The following is an 818-nucleotide window of genomic DNA, read 5'->3' on the forward strand; positions in this document are numbered from 1 at the left end:
CAGAGGGGGCAACTGAGAAAGTTGAAAAAGTCTGGAAAAACAGGGACAGAGTCAAACATGAGGAATGAGTAAAAGCACTGATTGAAAGAGACAAACACCCAGGGAGCAGGTGAAGGGGAGGAAAGCAACACCAAGGGTTTCTAACTGTTAATTTTACAATCCACTTGGTCCTTGTAGCTGTCAGGAACAGGCAGAAGTGTCAGCAGTTCTTAACAAGGGAAGGTTGTGAAATCACGAGTCAGGGTCGAGGATACTTGTACGATAGCAAATATCATTTATCTCCTCCCAAACTATATTAGAATCCAGGAGATAAAATGCATCTCCAAAAACAGGGAGAATCTTGTTGGGAAAGTGCTAGGAATTCCCATTAATAATTAGGTGATCATTATAAAAGTGTTGGTGTCTGTTTGTGCCTCACATCTACATTATCTAGAAAATCGGACCTTGACTTTCACAGGCAGAATGAGTGCGATATTTATGTTATTAATCCAATGGTTAATCAGTGATCTTTGGAATTTTCATTACATGTTTCTGGTTCGAAACAGCGGAAAGGTCTGACTGAGACTTGTGGGATTGGAGCAGAATATTGAAACCGTGGGAGAATATTACAAACTAGAAGAAAACATCACCAAGCTCAGAGTACCAGGGACAGATTGTTGCTTATTCTGATATTCCAAACTAACACAGCCCCGTATCAGGAGTAGTGCAAGCAAAGTTAGTTACTCTTCTCCCCAAAGAAATCTCTGCCCAAATAGAGGTGGCTTAAATCGAGAATTCCACACATTAATAATAGTTTCTTCCAATAATAAACACAAGTG

This window comes from Cetorhinus maximus, chromosome 9 (assembly GCF_964194155.1).
Source record: "Cetorhinus maximus chromosome 9, sCetMax3.hap1.1, whole genome shotgun sequence".
Taxonomy (NCBI): Eukaryota; Metazoa; Chordata; class Chondrichthyes; order Lamniformes; family Cetorhinidae; genus Cetorhinus; species Cetorhinus maximus.